General features: G+C 46.0%; 1 non-coding gene across 1 annotated transcript; it reads right to left on the reverse strand.

Annotated features, from left to right (window-relative positions):
• Positions 1 to 340: 340 nt before the first annotated feature.
• On the reverse strand, positions 341 to 447 carry LOC138094201 (U6 spliceosomal RNA). Its single transcript, XR_011146231.1, has one exon. It is a non-coding gene; the product is annotated as a U6 spliceosomal RNA (small nuclear RNA).
• Between the last annotated feature and the right edge of the window lie 19,401 nt (positions 448 to 19,848).

A 19,848-nucleotide genomic window follows, 5' to 3' on the forward strand; every position in this document is an offset into this window, starting at 1 on the left:
GCTGCTGCTGCTAAGTCGCTTCAGTCGTGTCCGACTCTGTGAGACCCCAGAGACGGCAGTCCACCAGGCTCCCCCGTCCCTGGGATTCTCCAGGCAAGAACACTGGAGTGGGTTGCCATTTCCTTCTCCAATGCATGAAAGTGAAAAGTAAAAGGGAAGTCGCTCAGTCGTGTCCGACTCTCAGTGACCCCATGGACTGCAGCCCACCAGGCTCCTCCATCCATGGGATTTTCCAGGCAAGAGGACTGGAGTGGGGTGCCATTACCTTCTCCATATATATGTGTTAGTATACGGTATTTGTTTTTCTCTCTCTGACTTACTTTACTCTGTTTAATAGGCTAAAAATATGGAACGCTTCACAGATTTGTGTGTCATCCTTGCACAGGGGCCATGTTAATCTTCTCTGTATTGTTCCAATTTTAGTATATGCGCCGCTGAAGTGAGCACAGGCTTTCTGTTTTGTCAGTCTCTTGGGAGCCTGATCCAGTTGATCACGTGAATTCACCTCTATCAGGGAAATCCACTCTTGGCTTGCTGACAAAGTCAACTGCCTCAATTAAACAAACAAACAAACAACCCAATTTAAAAATGAGAAGAGGACCTGAGTAGACATTATTCCAAAGAAAACATGCACGTGGCCAGCAAGCATATGAAAAGGTACATCACTAATCATCAGAGAAACGCACATCGAAACCACAGTGAGATTTCACCTCACACCCATCAGAATGGTCATCATCAAAAAGAACACAAATAACAAATGCTGGTTTGAGGATGTGGAAAAAAGAAAACCCTAGGACACTGTTGGTGGGAATGTAAATTGGTGCAGCCATTGTGGAAAACAGTACGGAGGTTTAAAAAAACAAAACTAGAGCAAGCAACATCATCTAGCAATTCCACTGCTGGGTGGAATATCCAGGGGATCCTCCTGCCCAAAGGAAGCACAGTGTTCATTTGAAAAGAACACACGCACCCCAATGTTCAGAGCAGCATTGTGTACCATAGCTAAGATATGGCAGCAACCTAAGTGTCTGTCAACCGGTGAACTGATAAAGAAGATGTGGTGTAGATATAAAATGGAATATTATCCAGCTATAAAAAATGAAGTTTTGCCATTTGTAGCAAAATGGATGGACTTGCAGGGCATTATGCTAAGTGAAATGAGTCAGACAGAGAAAGACAATATTGTGCATTATTACTTCCATGTGAAATCTAACAAATGAAAAAATGAATGAATGTAACAGAAACAGAATCACAGATGTAGAGAACAAACTAGTGTTTGCGAGTGTGGAGAGAGAAGCAGGGAGCAGCAATATAGGGCAGACGCTTAAGAGGTATAGGATATTAGGTATAAAACCAGCTACAAGGATGTATTGCACAACATGAGGAATATAGCTGAAATTTTATAACTTTAAATGGCGTATAATCCATAAAAATATTGGACCACTATGTTGTACACTTAAAGTTAGTATAATATTATAAGTCAACTAGACTTCAGTTTTGACAAAAAGCCCACACTTGCCTCATGGAAATACTTCTTGGAAGTAGCTGGCCAGCCCCTCTTTCTTTTTCTAAAGTTTTATTGAAGGATAGCTGATTTACAGCATTGTGTTAATTTCTGCTGCACAGAAAAGTGATTCAGTTATACATACGCATATTCTTTTCCATTACGGTTTATCACAAGTTACTTAATATATAGTCCCCTGTGCTGGACGGAAGGACTTTGTTGTTTATCCACCAACCCCTCTTTCCAGTGGTCCAAGAGAACCGTTACTATTTTCCTATAGAATCTCTGGCTGAATTTCTACAACATGTAAACATTTAACTGGAGACTGGTCAGCATGATGTAGCGGTTTTCTCTGTGTGTGTGTGTGTGATTTTTGTTCAGTCCCTCAGTTCTTCCTAACTCTTTGCAACCCCACGGGCTGCAGCACGCCAGGCTTCTCTGTCCTTCACTATCTCCCAGAGTTTGTGCAAACTCATGTCCATTGAGTCAGTGATGCCATCCAACCATCTCGTCCTCTGTGATTTTAGTAATACTAAATTTATTTTCAAATAAAATCTCACAAAGTTCTCCAAGCTCCAGGTAAACACATCCTCAGACCAGCTTCTCTGTGTGGATATGAGATGAACCCCTCAAATATAAAAGGTCCAAATGGAATTCTTAATGCCCTGCCCTTGTCTACACCTGCTCCTCCTCATCTGTTCAGGCCTCAAACCTAAAATCGTTCTCAGGCTCTCTCTTCTCAAATGCCTGCTTCCACCAACAAAATCCATCTAGAGACCCGTCATTTCCATGCCAGGGCCCCTGCCCCCACCCCTGAAAGCTTGCTTACAGCTGGCATCCTCTCTTACCTGGATTACTGCCTTGTCAAGGTCTTCCTGCCCCCATTCCTGTATCTGTATGATCATTCTCTCTGCAGTGAAGTAACATGCGTGAAAATGTGGCTGGAGCATGATTTCCCCTGTTCACAGGGCTCTAGTGTTTCCTGCCGGATTTTGAGTAAAATCCAGACCCCTTACTGGGGTCTACCATCCGGTTTCCTGGCACCTCGTTCACTGAGCCCTTCTCCCTCTCACTCTCTTGGCTCCAGACACACTGGACTTATTGTTGCGCCTCAGACATGCCAAGCTTGTTCTCTGCTTTGCATTCCCTGTGGGCCCTGCTTACAACCGTGGGTGCCCTTGACTTCGGATGGCTTACTTCCTCACACCGATTGAGTCGTTGCCCAAATGACCCCTCAGGGAGGCTTCCCTCACCGTTGCCTCGCTCCTGCTCTCCGGCACTTTGGGGCGCCTCCTGTAGTGGGTGCTGGGGTGTGATGCCAGCTCCCCAGTCAGGACTGGGAGGCACTCGTTGATTTAGTCCCTAGTCAGCTGCCAACGGCTCTCACACTGAGCGCTTTCCAGACTCTGACCCTTGCCTGAAGAAGCAGCTTCACCCACGTTTTATGCCCACTCCCTGGAGAAGCCTATATTCAGCAGCTGGTCCTATGCGGGTACAGATGCCCAATCCTCTGGTCTCAGCTGAGCCTACTCCGCTGACTGTCTCATGCTCCGGTGAGACTTCTCCAAGTGCATCATCAATCAACTCTCCCCCTGCCCATCCCGTACCCCTCACGTGTGTCACACCTGGGAGTGCTCCCTCCAAAACGCCTGCAAATCTCTGTCTCAGAGTCGACTCCCTATAGAACCTGACCTGTGGGCCACCACCTAAAATTATATGTTTGTTAACTCACTTGTTTCTTTTCTATTTCTCCAACTAAGACTTGGGTCTTCCTTGGGGGGCTCAGCTGGTAAAGAATCTGCCTGCAATGCAGGAGACCTGGGTTTGATTCCTGGGTCAGGAAGATCCCCTGAAGAAGTATTCTTGCCTAGAGAATTCCATAGAGGGGATATTGTCTGTTTCACTTCTGTATTCTACCAGGATGTTTTGCAACATGCCTGGTGTTCAATAATTATTTACTGAATGAATGAATGACCATAACCCCAGTGTCTGTCACAGATACAAGTGAAACTGCCTGTTTGAAGTTTGGGGGTGGGGGGAGGATGGAAAGGTCTACTCCACCCTCCATGCCCACCATCCTATCACTTGAGAAGGATTGGAGGCACCTCACCACTCCTTTGGGCTGAGATGATTTGTGAACAGAAAAATGAAATTCACGGCCTGGCTCCCCTACTAAGAAGCCCTTCACTATGTCCCCTCAAGTCAAGCCTTGGCCTGGCAGGCCCTTTAGCCCATGCAGCTGGGATGACAAGTCCACACTCTGCTCTGGGAAAAGAAGCCAGGAGGATGGGAAAGGAAAGAGAAATGGTCCATCTCCCTGATGCCTGATGCTAGGGATGTGGAGAAGACACTGGGGACAGAGAAACTCCTGTGAGATCTGGGGCTGGAGGGCTCACCTGGGACTCTGGAATCCCAACTCAGGGGTTCCCTTTTTTCAACAAGGGATCCTACTTGGCCTTTCCCTGAAGTTAGTGCCTTGTTCCTGTAGAAGGCCCAGGAGGCCATGGACGCTGGGGACGCAGGACTTGGGTGACAACTTATTTTCTCCTAGGCCATTAGAGTCTCTTTCTCTCTGCCCAGTGTTGGAATTCTGCGGAACGTTCAATGTGCCATCACCACAAGGATGGAAAGACCATTTCTAGGACAAAGAAGCTGAAGGAGATGGTTTCATCCACACCTCCCATTTCCACTGTCCTCTCCTGGTCCATTCCCCAGTTACTCCCAAATCTGGCTGATTTTCACCTCTCTAATTATTTATTTTTGACAGAGACAGAAGAACCAGCTTTTGATCTCCTGACGCCTTGCCTGGGCAGAAACATGCTGAGTTTGACTTGAATATTGCTGGGAAGACTCCTTCCTGAACCCAGGAGAGGATGTGGCTGGGTGTGCTGGATGAATCCTGCTCGGCGAGGCCCCCAGAGCCCCAGAGAAGGTGAGCCAGGGGCAGCCTCAGCCAGCACTGGCTGTTAGAGCGGCTGCAGCTTGGATTTCACTTCCTCCAAATCAGCCAGAACAAATTCTGCTGCTCAGCCCCTAGGAAGAGGTCCCAGGATTATCCAGCCATCTTTCCTCCCCTGAAGTTCTTTCACAAAGCAAGCAGGGAAAGTTACCCCACAGCCAACCCAGCAAATGTCCAGCAGCCTCTGAGACAGTCTGGACCCGTCCCATGGGCCAGGGAGCTCACTGCGCAGTCTGAGGAGGCCAGACCTGGACCCTTCCGCAGGCTGTTGTTGGCCTGGAGGCAGGAATGCCTACGAAGGATACAGAGCAACAGGAGCTGAGCTTGAGAGGCGAGTACATCCATGCCTGGGAGCCAGACTGAAAGGACAAGTCCCTTCCCTGGCACCACGAGGGCCACACATCCAGCCCAGGAAACCCACCCTTTCCCCCCAGAGGACCTTGGGGCAGCACACCTGCAGTCTCAGCACCAGCAGTGCTGCCAATGGATGAACAAACATCCTCTTAGGAGAGCAGACAACGCCTCTCCGTCTGCATGGCTACACTGTTTCACAACATCCCAGTCACTATTCCAAAGAATAAAACCGGTGCCAGTGCAGAGTGTCCTCATCAGAGCGCAGGCCTCAGGCTCCATTCTTGACCCCGACACCTACTTAGTTTGGTGACTTACAAATCTTGAGCAGATCCATTCACTTTTTTAAAAAAATTAAAAATAATGCTTTAAAATCTGAAAATGAAAGTGAAAGTTGCTCAGTCGTGTCCAGCTGTTTGTAACCCGATGAACTGTAGCCTGCCAGGTTCCTCTGTCCATGGTATTCTCCAGGACAGAATACTGGAGTGGGTAGACAGGGGATATTCCCAACCCAGGGATCGAACCCAGGTCTCCCACATTGTAGGCGGATTCTTTACCAGCTGAGCCACCAGAGAAGCCCAAGAATACTGGAGTGGGTAGCCTATACCTTCTGCAGCGTATTTTCCCAACCCAGAAATCGAACTGGGGTCTCCTGCATTGCAGGCAGATTCTTTACCAGCTGAGCTACCAGGGAAGCCCTGTTTTAAAAATCTAGGCTTTAGAATTCACATTTGTTAATAATAATACAGCATGACAAATACTACCATTATCCTCAGATGCCCATGATGGGTCAGGCACTGTTCTAGCAGCTAGAAAAACAGTGGTGGGCAAGGAAACAAATGCGCCCTCCTCAAGGAACTTATAGCTAGATGGAGAATATTGTCTCCATTCTACAGCCAAGGTCATTCAAATTTCGTGAACTTAAGTTATGACGTCGAAAGTACTTGCCATGATTGCCTGTAGTTAAGTCACTTCCTGTTAGCTCAACCACCCCACGGGACCATGATTTATGACGCTGAACAGGACTCAGGAAGCCATGTTGATTTTGCCTTTGGCAACTGCCGCTGGTAGTTTCTACCAATAGGGGGCACTAGAGGGAGCTGGGAGCTGGCACAGAGAAGGGACTTACTTGCACCCTCCTGAGTGCCTTCTGAGGATTTCCTTGCTTCTGCTTAGTGGTTGCTATTTACAGCAGCGGTTAAATCCAGTTTGTGGTTTTTCCAACGTCCGCAGAAGCAGACGCAACGCATTCCTTCCCCAGCGCTTGCCAAGCTGCTCCCCTTCTCCCAGATCTGAACCTCAGCTCCATAGGGCCTCTTCACAAAACTTCTGCTACTGCTACTGCCAAGTCACTTCAGTTGTGTCTGACTCTGTGTAACCCCAGAGATGGCAGCCCACAAGGCTCCCCGTCCCTGGGATTCTCCAGGCAAGAACACTGGAGTGGGTTGCCATTTCCTTCTCCAATGCATGAAAGTGAAAAGTCAAAGTGAAGTTCAGTCGTGTCCGACTCTTCATGACCCCATGGACTGCAGCCTACCAGGCTCCTCTGTCCATGGGATTTTCCAGGCAAGAGTACTGGAGTGGGGTGCCATCGCCTTCTGGCACTTAGTTCCTTAGCCTGGGGCAGGGAGTGGGCAGTGCAGCCACTTCCTAAAGTTGCTACCTTCGTGCTGTATTTTGCTGTTGTTTAGTTGCTAAGTGGTGTCTGACTCTTTGGAACGTAGCCCACCAGGCCCCTCTGTCCATGGGATTCTTTACGCAAGAATACTGGAGTGGGTGGGTTGCCATGCCCTCTTCCGGGGGATCTTCCATAGTCATAGTCTGGTATTTTGTTGTTACAACAAAAGTAACACCATTTCTGAATGACACAGTCACGGCTGCCTCATTGGGGCCTGCCCGGCCCTCACACCTGCCCTGCGGGCTGCCCCCCAGAAAAGGCAGCCCCTGCCCCACAGCAGTGGGTGCTGGTTGCCTGGCAGTGGTGGCCCCAGCCCTCCACTCCCACCCGTGCTAACACACACACACACACACACACACACACACGGTGCTGTCTGAAGCCGGGCTCCAGCATAGCGCTCAGAGCAGGAGGGCATATAAATCAAAGGCCTTAGGTTTTGTGGGCTAATCAATATTTATTCATTCCCGGCAGAGCAGTGGCGGAGCCTGGAGAGGCGCAGAGAGACTGTAAAACGTCTCCTGTGCTGAAGCCCTTGCTGGAGGAAGGGGCTTCTTTGTTCTCTCGCTGCCAAACAGTGCTTGGCACAGCTGAGCCTCAGTGCCCCTGGGAAGCAAAGAGGGGGCTTGGTCGATCTGGTGGAGGAGAACCAGGACCGCACGGCGACCAGGTCAGGCCCGCGGACACAAGCTCTGGACGCAGCTGCACCCTGCCCTGGTGGAGGCTCATGTCAAACTCAGACCGTCCCCGTGTCCCCAGGGCCACTCGTCCTTCTCGGACCAGGGCATACCGTGGGAGAGCCCACATTCTGAGGGCGGCAGTTGTGGGCTTATGTCAAGTCCTTGGGAGAGTGCTTGCGTGTGTCTGGTGGACGCTTCACACTGCAGGCATCCTGGGCCTCCCTTTCTGCCCTGGCTTTCTCCTGCCAATCCCATTGCTTGCATGCTGTTGCTTTTGCAGCCTCGCGCCCTCTAAGTCCACACAGCTGCCTCCTCCCTGCCTCCCCATTTTGCATCTCTCCCTCTGACCCAGTCTCCACATAGCCATCTGTTACTGTCTTTAGGCAGGATAGACAATCTTCTCTACCCAGGACATTCAAAGCTCCCCCTGCACCACTGAATTAGGCCCCCAGTCCGTGGCCTGATATTTTCAAGCCTTTTCCAGTGCCCTCAAATGTACAGCCTGATCTGGATCTCCTTGGACACGTGACGGAAATGTTCCTTCAAACCTTGCACTCCTTCCCATGGCCTTTCTTAGGCTGTTCTCTCTTCCAGTGATACTTCACCCTGAAGAATGCTCCTCTCTTCCAGCGATGCTTCAGCACCCCAAAGAATCTGATTGACTCCATCAAGGTGCAGCTTCAATGCCTCCTGTTTCCTTCGGCCTCTGCTTTCCTCACTGGGAGAGAACTTTCTTGCATTTGGATCACTGTAACAATTTATATTCATTGCACAAGAATGATTTCCTGCTTCATGGATGATTTCTTCCTCTTTCTGTTACGTAAAGAGATCAATGGTTCTCAACCAGGGGGTGATGCCCCATCTCTGTCCCAGGTGTACTTGGCAGACGTTCTTGGTTGTCATGCTATGAGGGCCACTGGTCTCGGGACAGAGGCTAGGGAGGCTGACAGACACCCTACAACACCAGGGCAGCCCCCCACAACATGGAATTATCCAGTCCAAGATGCTAACAGTCCAGGGCTGAGACACCCTGTGTTCAGTTATAAGCCTCCTGAAGGCTGAAACAATACTTCCTATTCTTTTTGTTCTCCAGAGTACTCAGCTTTGAGATAGAAGCTTGTTCAACTATTTGAAATGAATAGCTATAAATATTTAATATACATGTGCATATCTTGTTTGGAGCCTATACGGAGACACCTTGCGTGCTCCTCTTAATATTGGTGACCACATGTAATTGCTAGGAGAGCTCATGGCCATGGGGCCCCTTCATCATTGATGTTCCCTGGGTCCCTCCCTGCTTCAAAAGATCCGACAAAGTCCCAGACCGTTTCTTCTCCACTTGTTATAGAAACTCCTTCAGTAAACTATGCTTTAGCCTATTGTCTTTATAGAGGGTCAACATAAGCAGGGCTCCACTGAGCAGGCTTCCTACCTCCTCTGTGGAACTTTCTTTAGTCCCGTTTCATACTGCACTGTGCTGTGTGCTTAGTTGCTCAGTTGTGTCCGACTCTTTACGACCCCATGGACTGCAGCCCACCTGGTTCCTCTGTCCATGGGATCTCCAGGCAAGAATACTGGAGTGGGTTGCCATGCCCTCCTCCAGAGGATCTTTCCAACCCAGGGCTCGAACCCGGGTCTCCCACATTGCAGGTGGATTCTTTATCATCTGAGCCACCAGGGAAGAAGGCGACTTTGATTGCAGCCCTTTGACTTGTAAATGATGAGAGTAAGTTTCTCCGTATTATTCTATGCCCTTTATCCAAGGACCTACATGATTAATTCCTACCTAAGTTTAATTCCAGGAAACATTTTTGTCTCCATAGATGCATATGTATGCTATCTATTGTCAGGAAAACAACAGTCTATGCGACCCAATATGCTTCTCTTTTGGGCTTAGCTGTCAGATAAGTTAGAACCAAATTCAATATCCAAGTGTTAGAATCTGCTCAGCTCAGGTGTCTGAAACTATCTATTTCTTTTGCTTTCTTCAGCAGGAGTGTTATCCTTAAATGCCTTCTCTTGCACTGTGTTTTAATCTGCCTCAAGTCTTTGGGAAGTAAGTAGGATAAATTTTGTCACTAAAAAAAAAAAGAAAAGAAAACAACGTCTTAATGTCATTTCGAGCCATTTTCCCCTTTTGGGCCCAGAGGACCAGGATTCAGGGGGTGGGGCCACCTGGTTAAAATTCTAGCTCTCCCCTATCGTCCATGTACCCTTAGGCTTGTTATTAAACCTCTCCTGGAATAATAAGACCTACTGCAGGACATTGTTGGTAAGCTCAAATAAGAACTGATAAGTTAGACACAGAAAGACAAATATCATGTGACATAACTTATAGGTGGAATTTTTTTTAAAAAAAGGTACAAATGAACTTATTTACAAAACAGAAATAGTGTCACAGATGTAGAAAACACAATTATGGTTACCAGGGGGTAAGGAAGGAAGGGATAAACTGGGAGATTGGGATTAGCATATACACATTTCTGTATATAAAATAGCTAATAAACAAGGACCTACTGTGGAGCACAGGGAACGCTCCTCGATCTTTTCAGGAAAAGAATCTAAAACTATGAAGAGTGGGTATATGTGTATATGTAGAGCTGATTCACTTTGCTGTACACCTGAAGTGCACACAACATTGTAAATCAACTATGTGAAAGTGAAGTCACTCAGTCGTGTCCGACTCTTTGTGACCCTATGGACTGTAGTCAACCAGGTTCCTCCATCCATGGGATTTTCTAGGCAAGAATACTGGAGTGGGTTGCCATTTCCTAAGTCAACTATACTCCAACACAATTAAAAAAAAAAAAAGAAGTGATATGTCATTAAAGGCACCTTTCTGTCTGTCTGGGATATTTCCTGCTATATGTACATATGTATATTTCTGTTTCAATGCTTGGCAACATTTACAAAGCCCAGTTTGGTATTTACTCTGACTAATATTGGCCACTTTTCAGTAATACTAACAATTTTACATTTTAACATAGATGCTTATAGTTTTAAAGGTAATGTAACTTTAAAGGTAATGTAGCTGATGGGAAGTTGAAATTCTCTGTTCCTGTGATTTTTTTCTTTCCTTTTTTCTTAGAAAAAAATGAAGTATAGTTGATTTACTTCAGCTGTACAGCACAGTACAGCTGTGTACGTATATGTATATAACAGTTATATGTACTGTTATATGTATGTATATGTACATGTATATATTCATTTTAAGTTATATGTACGTGTATATATTCATTTTCAAATTCTTTACAGGTTGTTCCACTCCTAGGCTGTTCATTTCCAGAGGTAAGTTCTGTAAACAGCAGCACGACCCTTCACTTTAGCCCCTTTGATTGGCTGCCGTGGGTGCTATTTGCAGGTCTTAGGCTTCTGGTTGGCCTTGACGTTTCACATTGTAAGTATGTGGAATATGGCCAAAAAAAGGCTACTTGGTGTTCTTTCTGCCTTAGCATGGTACGAATTTAGAAACCCCATGAAGAATATCCAATATTATGGATATTCTTTTTCACTAAATGGTTTTCTAGTGAAAAATGTGTCTTTTTCACTAAATGGTTTCCCATTTGTTTAGAAGCCCAAAGGCCCTGAAAAAGTTTAAAAAACGAAACACTATAATCCCTTTGAAAAAAGAAACTTCAATTTTGAGAACAGTTTGATTCTCACAACTTGAGATAAAGATGGGGAAGGACCTGAGGCTCCCAGAGACACCAGGGCCTGTCCTGGTCCCGGGGCCACTACTAGCGGCCCCAGTTCTGCAGGGCCATGGAAGGCCTCAGGTTCCAGGCCCCTGAAACTGTTAAAACTAAGACCCAGATCCAGAGACACTTCTTTACTGGGCTGAGTGGAGGAGAGCTGAGGTGAAAGTTAGGAAGCCTTCCAGAGTGGTGTTATCCAATACGGTCATCACCAGCCCCGTGTGTCTCTCTAAATTTATGTTTCTGTTAATTGAGAGGAAAAAAAAATTAAAAATTCTGTTCCTCCATTTCTCCAGCCACTATTCAAAAGCTCAACGGCCACATGTGGCTAGTGGGACCCAGCTTGTGCAGTGCAGAGGTAGAAAGTGAAAGTTTTTATCATAACAGAGAGAACCACTCAACAATGCTTTCTAGAGCTGTCTTTTACTTCCGGGGGGCTTGATATAGAACAGTGACATCGTGGCACGCCCACTCCTTCTGACAACTCCAAAGTAAGTCTTCTTTCTGGAGCAGGGGCTTTGTGACAGGGGTTCTCGGCGGTGACTCACCCTTGGGTCTACCTGTTTGGGTGTCTTCATGTTCTACACTGGGGCCTTGCGTGCAGTCACAGAGCCCTGGGAATAACTGGCAACTGTCCTTGAGTCTGAATATGTGTGCATGTGTGTTCAGGGCTATGACCCACCCACTCATCATCTCAAATTGGAAGTGTTGCCCTGAAACTGTTTACTTTCTAAGTGGAGCTGTTTCTAGCAGAGCGCATGGCATGAAGTCCCAATACCTACCCCAACGAAAGGATCATGGCTTCTGAAAGGCCAGAATTGTTCTAAATTTGCTCCCTTTTATGTTGATTTAGAGAAATTAAAGTGTCCACTAGGCTATTAGGTGCTTCTTATGTAGTCTCTAACTTCCCAGGGAGGCTTCTGCCTCATGCATCTCAGTGCGTATAAAGAAACCAGTGGCACGCTCTCACCACTGTCTCTCTGTATACCTAAATCCAGCTGACCTTGGCTTTTCTTAATTCTCTGCTTCTCTGGAGGCTTTGGCATGGGGACCAATCCCTCCCTGAAGAGCCTGCACGGGGCCTTTGAAGCTCAGAACAATCTTTTTTCTGGTCCTAAAATAGTGTCGCTCTGATTACCCCTGCTGCCCTGCTGTCGTCATCCCGGGGTTCTGGCCCTGCTTCTGCTTATCCAGATAATGTCTGGCACGCAGAACACTGTGTCAGCTTTGCCCCTAATTTGACACGTTCACCCATGTTCTTTGTTAAAAATAATAACTACCGTCACCCTTCACTGAGCTCTTACCGTGTACCAGAAGCAGAAGTGGGCGCTTCACAGGTGCCATGTAAACTTAATCTCACGGCTGCCATAGCTAACACCTTGTTCCAAGTCCCTGTCACCCCTGGACCACTGAAAAACTCCCTATACAGGCCTCCCTCCTTCTGTCCTTGCCCCCTTGAGCCAACTCCCAACCAAGCAGCCAGAAAGATGCTTCAAAACATGAGTGAGATGACATCATTCCTCATTGGCCTCTTTGGACTCAGAGTCAAGGTCAAAGTCTCTACAACGAGCTATAATACCCTAAGCCAGCGGTCCCCAACCTCTTCAGCAACAGGGACTGACTTCATGAAAGACAGTTTTTCCACAGCTGGGGTGCGAGGTGGAGAGGAGGGGATGGTTTCAGGACGATTGAAGCACACTTCATTCATTGTGCACTGTATTTCCGTTATTATTACATCAGCTCCACCTCAGATCATCAGACACTAGATCCCAGAGCTTGGGAACCCCTGACCTGAATGATCTGCCCTCATGCCCTGGGTCACTTCTTAACCACAGCCATTGTCACACAGCCCTCCTCGCCCTGATCCAGCTGTGCTGGCCCTGGGGCCTTTGCACTGGGTTCTCTCTGCCAGGTAGTCACATGGCTCGCTCACCTCCTTCTTTCTTTATTCAAGTATCACTCTCCCTGTGAGGGCTGCCCATCCACGGTATTTAAAATCAATCACACACACACATACATACACATACACGTACACTATTTGTTTCCTTTATACTCGCCACCATTAGCAGGTCATATATTTTTCTTCTTTGTTTGCTAGTATATCAGTACCTCCCAAGAAAGAATCTAAGCTCCATAGAGATAGGGATTTTTGTCTGTTTCCTTCACTAGTTTTTTCCAGTGCCTAGCACTGTGCCTGGCACATGATAAGGTACTCAACAAGCATTTTGCATACGTCCTCAGATCATGCTTCATTCCTTTTTACGGGGGGGAAGCTGAAGGGGTAGCCTCTTTCCTGAGATCACACAGCTGGTCCCCATGTGCTTCTTCCCAACATGTGCTCACCCACCACATGACAAGGACTGTCCCCTCCACAGAGTCGCTGCAGGCATGATGCTGCCCCTCCTCCACGGCCCCCTTGTGTCTTCAGGCAGAGGACTTCCAGAGCATGGCCAGCTCCCGCAAAAGCACGATCACCAAATCCCTAAGACGATGGACGGCGTAACGTCTGAAATGACAGCATCTCCTTCCCATTTCAGCCAGAAAAGCTCAGAAAGTACAGATTCTGCATGAACTCCGGGTGCAAACCCATTGCATCCTGGGTTGGTGGACAGTCGGGTAAGCCACCTCTCTGCCCACCAGAGCTGTGATAACAAGCTCAACCTGTTATTTTGACTTACGATGGAGGGTGAAGATTCTGGCAAATAAAAGTTGAGATTTCTCATTGTTATGGTCATAACTTAAGCTTTAAGTTTAATTTTGACAAGAGATATAGAACAGAAAGAAAGGTGTTTCAAATATTAGCTAATGGTCAGGTTAAAAAAAAAAACCAACCTTTTCTTTTTCAAGAATGAATTTGGAAGTACCTGCATCCCAAGCATTGCAAGGCGGATTCTTAACCACTGAACCACCAGGAAAACCTCCATCTTAACCATTTTTACACGTACAGTTCAGTAGTGTCAAATATGTACACATTGTTGTACAACTGATCTCCAGAACTTTTTCATCTTATGAAACTGAAACTTGGTACCCACTGAACATCTTTCCCTTCTCCCCTCCTCCCAGCCCCTGGAAACCACCATTCTACTTCCTGTATCCATGAATTTGATGATAGATGCCTCAAAGAATGGAATCATCCCTTTTGTGTCTGCCTTATTCCACTCAGCATCATTTCTCAAAGTTCATCCATGTTGCCGAATGGACACATTTTTTCAGACCCACTTCTGTACAGGCTTTGTTTGATTGGGCTGAGCCTAAAATCCAGGGCCTATTTTTAGAGATGTTTGATTTTTTCATGAGCATTTTGTCTGCATTTATCATATGTAAAAAAGAATGCTTTGCTTATAACCACCCTGTTCAAACAGCAGGGCTTACCACAGAGCAGTGCTTTTCCATTTAATTATACTTTTTCCATTAAAATAAAATCACTTATTAAGACAATTAATCATCAATAAATAGAGAACAGTATTTAACTGAGAGGGACTGTGCCCTGTGTGTTTTAGAGTAGTGGTTGTCAAACTGCCCCCAGCTCCTTAGAGACATGTCAGGGGCCACCGAGGAGGGGATTGGGTGAGTGAAATGCCCCCCTCACCCGCCTCCGCCTTTAGTCAGAGCAGCTCCAGTTGTCTGTCTCATACTGTGGGCTTCTGCATAATATTTTCTTCGGATAAAAAGTTTCCATGGTGAGGTGTCATTAGTGCTATCCATCAAATATTCTGGCCCTCCCTACCTCTAGAGACATTGGAGAGTTGTGCTTCCTGAATTCCTGATGGTCGGGAAAAGCCACGGGACTGATTCTGGCCAACGAAGGTGTCATTGTGGTCTGGAGCATTTAATTCCCAGTGAAGTCCCCTCCAGGTCACCCTCATCCCTGCTGTTTCCTTTCGCCATGGTGTTATGGACTGCATGCCATGTCTCCCCACATTCACATGCTGAAACCCCAGTCCTCAGTGTGATGATATTTGGAGATGAGAACTATGGGAGTTCTCATGATGGAACTGATGCTCTTGTAAGAAGAGATGAGAGAAACCTTGCTTCCCTCTGCTCTAGGTTATGTGAGGACACAGCAAGGAGACAGCCGTCTATGAGCCAGGAAGGATTCTATCATCAGACACTGAGACTGCCAGCACCTTGATCTTGAACTCCCCAGCCTTCAGAATACGGTGAAATAAAAACATGTTGCTTTAAGCCACTGAAATTTGAGAGCCGATATGTCACTGCAGCATAACCTGGCCTGTCCTGACCGATACACATAGCTTTTTAAAAATGCGAAAACCATTGTTTGGGGAATATAGAAATGCTTAGGTCGATCCAGGCACCTCTTCACTAATCTTTAACACATCTACACACTGCTTAATCGAGTCTTGCTTTCTGTGGCCTTACGTTGAGCTAGGGTTTACTTCTCTTTTCTTTCTCTTAGATGTTCACCCTTTACACTCGTCTGGGACTTGAGAAGTTTCTGGAGTTTCACCACATAGTTAACTTTTGTAGCTTTTCTGATGCTGCAGATTTTAACTTTACCCAGGAGAAGAATCCTTTGATTGTCACGGATATTCTCATTCAGCTCTGTAATACTTTTCCCCAGCTTTCTAGTCCTATCTCAGCCATTTATAAGGGGGGGAAAGTTCCACATCCATTTCTTCTAGCCTCGTGGTGAAGCCATACTGAGAGACGGAGAGAAACGGAAGGAAGACGAGGAGGGAGAGGGAGGAGGGAGCCAAGAACAATTCTGACAGCTGGGGTATGTTGCTGATCTCCTTTTCTAACCATGGGCTTCAGAGCTAGTGGGGTCTCCTGCCTGAGACTCACGTGATGGGCTTGTCCAAAATGCACATTGCTGTTCAGTCCACACTGGGAATATTGAGCTGATTCCCATACACACTAAAGCTTGACTAATATTGTTAAAAATCATTCTGATCACCCCAGTTGGCCACATATACAGCACCAAAAATGTTCTTTTCTTTGTAATATTGGACAATTCCACTTTTTTTGGCCTAGTCTCAGTATCCAAAAAATAAAATTTAAAAAAAATTGTTGTAGTCATTAAATTCACAGCCCACATCAAAACTCAGCTTTTCTAATATATAGTTAAACAAAATATACCAGCATTTTGAAATGGAGAAAAATGTTCGCATTTTGTGCACTTATTTTTATATACTTTAAACTTGCATTCTTAATTTAAAACCATGCACAAGAGCAAACAGACAAAGACAACCTTGAGTAACTGATTGCACTGAAGCCAAGTGAGCATCAGTCAAACAGGTCCTGGGCCCCAGGATTATTATAGAAGCAAGACATTGGTCATTGATACTGATCGTCAATTACATGTCCCAAACTTGACACGTATTATTTCATGTGATCCTTGTAACTGCTCTTGGAAGGAACTATTGTGCTTTTTTTACTAGATTCAGAGAGATCAAGTCACTTGCCCAAGGCCAAGCTGGGAAGCAGCAGAACGTGATTTATGACATACACCTCCAGCCATTGGCCTTCACAATCCATGCCCCAAGCCATTTGCCTTGTGAGGAACTATCTGAGACATCTGAGGAGCAGAGGAACAGGAGTGGGTCAACTTCAGGCAGATTGGGAAAAATGGCCCAGAGGGTGTCTTTCACCTAGACCAAATCGTTCTTAATTTGCAAGACAAACCTCAGGTTATGGCATGAGAAATATGGAAAGCCTGGATTGCACACTAGCACCTCCCTCTGAAGAGTATTTGCCTGATCAGGGGAAAAAAAGCCACTTCGAATATGGATGTTATTTCATTTGGTCAAAGTAGGTCAGAGGAGCTGGGGTATGCTGGTGCTGTGTTGGGCGGAGGAAATCAAAGTAAGATGGAAAGAACACAATGATGCCACAGCATTTCTGTTCACCTGGGTAATATCACAACCCTCCATCGAGGCAGCGACACTCACAGTTCTGATATGAAATGTCACCAGGACACGCTGGCATACACAGCCCATCTCAGAAATAACTGCTAACGTGGAAAAAATTCTATGTGTTGTTGTATTTCCAATTCTATTCCTACAGGACTGGGTTGGGAAGGAAACAAGCTAGAGAGGATGTCCTCTCCTTCACGGTCATTATTAACTGAAGACGCACATGCAGGTGCATCCCCCTGCACTGAGTGGAAAGCCTCTGGACTTTCCATAACCAGCACCTTGCTCCATGTACCCACACAACCAGCCTCACCTATTGTTTTTATTAATATTCCTTTATTTAGATTTTAATTTAGTTGGGTGTATAACTCCCCTCTCTGCCTATATCTTCTTCAGCAAGTTGCAAGAAGTGGGGACCTAATAAATGCTTATTAATAATGGTTTTCTGTTGTGGATTTTCTATCCTTATGATGAATTGTCATTGGAGGAGAAATGCTTTGCAATAATATGTGTCAACATTTTAATGAGAACTACTATGTGGAGTGTCTGCAAAGAGCTATTCCAATGTAAGTTATTGAGATACCATCGCATTAATTTTTAGGGATGATATATATTAATATTTGTGTCAGGGGCTGGAGGGTACCCTTGTTCCTGGGGAGGCTGAATCATAACCTGAATGTCCTGCTACTTGGCATGCAGGAGGCACCTCCAAAATGGCATGGTTGTCTTGCTGATTGAGTTGTGTAGACCATGCAAATTCCTTGTGATGGTTTACACTTTAATCCTTCTCTCATGGTAATATAATGGTAATTGGTGTCTTTAATCTACTGTGCTATTTAATGCCCTGAGACTTCTGGTAATTTCACACAACCCATCCGCCAGGCTTCTCTGTCCATGGAATTCTCCAGGCAAGTATACCAGAGTGGGTTGCCATTCCCTTCTCCAGGGGATCTTCCTGACCCAGGGATCGAACCCAGGTCTCCTGCATTGCAGGCAGGGTCTTTACCATCTGAGCCGCCAGTGAAGGCCATCCAACCATAACCTCCACTGTGTATTTTCTCTGGGAAAGAAAAATGTTCCTTTCTCTTAGGCACCCCAGCTTTTAAAGAAGCAAAATGACGTAGACTCCATCCTACTGGGTGTGTCCCAGACTGGAGAGAGGTTTTGCCTCTCTGAATTCTGAGTCCCTTGGCTTTCACACTTTTCCTAAGGAATTCTTGAGGTCACTGAGTTAATTTGTCTACGGGATTTCCTTTGCTGAAACTCTATCACTCCAGACTTTGAAGCGTTTGAGCCCAGCACAGAGGTAAAGGCAGTTCCTTCCTAAATTTGGCACTTCTGGAACCCCACTCGAGAAGCACAGAAACACAATGCTTAGCGTGTGCCACCAATGTAAGGAGAGGACATGGATAAAGGAGGAGGGGAATGTGCAGACTCCTCAGCTCTGATCCGTTCCTGAGCTGGGCACCCTTGAACTCCGTCTGTCTCCCAGCTCCCATCCCTCCTGGAGCACAAAAATGTCAGTGCAGCATCTTAAATGAAAACCAATAATGTATGTATCACCCTCCCGTGGAAACAAATGACCGTAGCAGAATGGGAGAAATAAACTCGCCAAGCACATAAATAACCATTATGTGCATCTCTGCATGACTGCGAGGTATTGGATCTGGAACCTGACAGAACATTACAAAGATTTGTAAATGACTGTGGCTGTTGAGGTGGGAAACAGCAAACCACATATCTTCAGTGTTTTTGAATTTGTTTTATTTTTGTCAAAACGAAGTACCTAACCTTGATCTTTGCTTTGTCGAATGGAAACAAGATTCCAGTGGGTGTCCGTACTTTCTTAGCTACAGATAGGATGCTATGGGAATGCAGTGTGTCCAGGTCCTGGAGCAATCGATCCTGTGTCTGAAGGTACTCCCTGTGTATGTGGACAAGGGAGAAAGACGGCAAGAGAAGATGCTTGAGCAGCTGTGGCTCTCGACTCCCTGTGTAGTCCCGCTGGAAAGGAGACGCACACGTGGAGACCCGCAGCAGCGCAAGGATGGGCGCGCGGGGCAGAGCAGCCTATCTCTCAGGCAAAGGCGGATTATCTCTCACAGAGCTTACTCAGATGTTTCCTCTCCTTTGCTCCTCCTCTGCTTCCCTTTCTTTCCCGGATCTTGAGCATCGATCAGGAGCGGTCCAGCTCCAGCATGCCCATCCTCACATCCCTCCGGACAGCCACAGGGGTCACACAGGTCCCTCCTCGCAGGTCCCGTCGCTCTTTCCCCCCCACACATGGTCTCAGAGCATCTCCCTCCAAGTGCTCCTGAACCTCTGAGCAGCAGGAGAAGCTGTCTCTCAGGATGGAACTTACTCTCCATGCAGAGTAGAACCCGGACAGCCTACCTAGTTTCTCTCTAGTTCTCCACACATAGGAGGTGCTCAAAATATTTTTGAAACTTTGAGGTGCTTTAGTTCATCTGTTTCATTCTTTGCCCCACTCGTTAGCAAAAGCATAACTAGCCAAAGTTAGAAAATAAGCCAGCAACCCAAGTGCATGTTAGTAGTCTAAGAAATCAACAATGTACAGTTTTGAGAAATTGTATGAGGCTAGTTTATATCCACTAAAATAACATTTTAACAACATGGAAGGAACAACTGTTCATAATAGAAAATCTGACAAATAAACGAAGTCAAAGAAATTTAAATCATAAATCGTTCTGCTCCCTATATACACTATCATCATTTTTAATATATGAAACTTCCTGTCATGTTTGGAAAAATATAAATGTATCTTTACAATAATTTCTTTTCCTTCCTTCCTTTTTACCCTTCCTTCCTTTTTTTCTTCCTTCCTTCTTTGCTCCCTTCCTTTTTTCTTTCTTTCCTCTATTTAAGCAAAATTAGTATCATTCAATGCAGTTTCATAACCCACATTTTTTCACTTAAAAATTCATGCTGAGCATCTTTCCAGATAAATGTCTACAATCTAGTGCTCAGAAATGAGTTTCTAGTTTTCCATCAGGATGCAATTTTCTCTTCGGGTCAAATGCTAGATGGTAACAAACCAACATCTTTCAGAAAATGCTTTCACATAAGGCATTTAAAAAAGAGCTATCC

The sequence above is a fragment of the Capricornis sumatraensis genome, chromosome 17, assembly GCF_032405125.1.
Source record: "Capricornis sumatraensis isolate serow.1 chromosome 17, serow.2, whole genome shotgun sequence".
NCBI classification, from domain to species: Eukaryota; Metazoa; Chordata; class Mammalia; order Artiodactyla; family Bovidae; genus Capricornis; species Capricornis sumatraensis.